This window comes from Pseudonaja textilis, chromosome Z (genome assembly GCF_049901715.1).
Source record: "Pseudonaja textilis isolate UNSWEBS1 chromosome Z, rPseTex1.2, whole genome shotgun sequence".
In the NCBI taxonomy this organism is placed as follows: Eukaryota; Metazoa; Chordata; class Lepidosauria; order Squamata; family Elapidae; genus Pseudonaja; species Pseudonaja textilis.
This window is the reverse complement of record NC_142008.1, coordinates 79,101,825-79,104,682: the sequence shown is the minus strand read 5'-3', so window position 1 is coordinate 79,104,682 and position 2,858 is coordinate 79,101,825.

Genomic DNA, 2,858 nt, shown 5'->3' with positions numbered 1-2,858 from the left:
GATTACAGGATGAGCTTTTCCTAAAGCCAAAATGTTTGTCAGATAGCAAGTTGTTTGTCTCTAAATGATTAACAATGAATTGGTTTATAATTGATTCCATAACTTTGTATGTAATACAACACAAAGAGATTGGTCTATAATTTTCAACTGAACTAGGGTCACCCTTTTAAAAATTGGTATAATTTTTAAATTTATTGATATGCAGTGAGAGACTTTTGTCCTGGGCCCAGTAAACTTGTTTAAAAAAACAAATTAGATAAGGGGATAGAAAAAATACTTAACAAATTTGCTAACTTAATCTCAAGATTTGAAAAGATCAGGATAAATGTGAACACTGAAACTTTTCCTCAAAATGTAGTTCAGATGCAAGAAATGTAGGGTTCTGTACTGAATTACATGTTCATCATTTGTGCACAATTCTAGTTCAAAATTAGTCTTACAGTATTCAAAACCAGAAATTATTTTAATTACATTAAGCTTCTCTAACAATTGTATACGGAGAATCATTGATATACCACATTCTTTTCATTTAATTTCAATTCCCTTTAAAGCATCTTCCAAAACCAACATAAAATCATTCACAAAAGCTCAGAATTTACACATCCCTTTTAAAACTTTTACTCCCACAATCTTCTGATCCTGTCTTACATTTCTATTCAATACTTCAAAATTCAAAATAATCAGGAGAAGGGACAATCTTTTTGGATCCTGAGCTCGCCTTCTGGGTGTTGGCTATTCCTCCCAGCTTAGTGTAATCTGCAAATTTGATTAGTTCCTCCTTCTATTCCCTCATCTAAGTAATTTATGAAGAAACTAGCTGGATACCAGTGCTTCGCGATGACGCTATGTGATTGGGCTATGCAGGAGAAATATGGTTCACAATCCATTGACTCAATAGTGGTCAGTGATTGAAATGCATAAAGGAATATCGCTTCTGCCACCTTGAGTCCAGAAGCAGTTCCATAGGTGGAAAGCTTAGACATTTTGGTGAGGTACCGACATTTAGTACTGTAAGGAGCCCCAGACTGCTCCTGAACTCTCGAATACCCTCTGATGTTTTGCCATAGAGAAGATGGCTATTACATCAATATACCTCAGTGTGATGCAAAGACCAAGGGTCCTTTCAAGAAGACTGTGTCTGTTGCTGACTTTTACAGATACTGGATAATGAAGCATGATGGGAAAGAATGATACCTCCTGCTGTTCCGCAACCTTGGGGGCAGCAGGCAGTTGGAACAGAGTTCTTTTCAGGTGGGGAGGGGGAGTAGAACTCCTTAGCATCATGGTGTGTTAATTATTGTATTAAGAAATAGTAATGATCTGATAGTCATTTTGAAAAATCCTTTCTTAGTGAGCATCTAGAAGCCAAGAAGAACATACATGCCAAATTTCAAGTTTGTAGGCTTTATGGTTCTGAAGACTTTGTGATGGTACTTGGCTTTATATAGTTAATTAAAGAGCACTAGGCCTAAGACAGAATCTTGAGGTACCCCACTGCTTATTTCTCTCCATGTAGATGTAGTACCATTAAAGATTATTCGTTGAGCACAGTTTGTCACCAGTTACAAATTCATCTGGTGTTGATGCTGTCTATCCGACATTTTTTTAGTTTACAAAGAAATAGGTTGTGGTTTACTTTGTCATATGCCTTGCTGATGTCTAAGTGTACTATGTCCACAGCATTTCACTGGTCCACTTATTTAGCCACTTTGTCAAAGAATGAAATAAGATTGGTTTGGAATGATCTGTTTTTAACAATCGTGTACTGGCTACTCATTATAACTTTATTTGTTTCTAGATGTTCACAAATTTTCTTTTTTTTATTTTGTCCAATATCTTCCCAGGTATTGATGTTAAGCTGATTGGTCTGTAGTTTCATGGGTCTCTGTTCCATATCGAGAGACTTGAAAGCCTGCGTTCCTATTGGTTCAATTAACAGCTACCTGATTGGATAACCCGGGTGACTGTGATTGGCTTGCTAAGAGTCTGCCACGATTGGTTAATACCAAGAGCGGGAGACTCGAAGTGAAGTCATTGGCCGCTAAAGCCCCAGCAAGCTCTATAAAAAGAGCTGCCGCGGCTGCTATTCCCCTGAGCTGAATTGACTGATAAATAAAGAGCTGTTGTTACTGAACCAGAGTCTCTCGTCTTTGTGAGCCCAGCCCTTCGAACTTAACACTGGCGATGAAGGTGGGATTGAGAAGACAACGAAACTAACTAGCATGTGGCAAACGGCGGGGAGCAACCACCAAGATGGCCAGCAATGCCACGCCACCCGCACCTTTTAATCCGGCCACAGAGGACTGGGAGTCCTACATCGACCGGTTCCAAATGTTCTTGGAATGCAGCAACCTGAAAGATGCTAATGGCAACCGAAAACGGGCTGTATTCCTAACACACTGCGGACGCGCCGTTTTTAAAATGGCCGAGGCTTTGGCAAAACCCATGGACATCAAGGCGATGGACTGGGATGACCTCGCACCCATCCTCTGAAACCACTACGCTCCAGCCATACCCACACTCATTCACCGGCACAACTTTTACCAAAGAGACCAGTGCAAAGGTGAGAGCATCAGCGAATTTGTGGCTGATCTAAGGGACTTAGGAGGATTGTGCGGATTCACAGACCTAGAGATCAGGTTGTCCTCGGCCTAAAAGACCCCACACTACAAAGCAAGCTGATGGCGAAAGGTAGCATCTTCCTCGCTGATGCCGTAGCTGAAGCAACTGCAGCAGAAGCTACCCGCAAATCAGTGGCTCGGATGCGATGATCAAATACAACTGACCGCCATCCTGTCAGCAAGACGGCCTTGACACAAGAGAAACACACCACATCCACCCACCACGGCAACATCGAT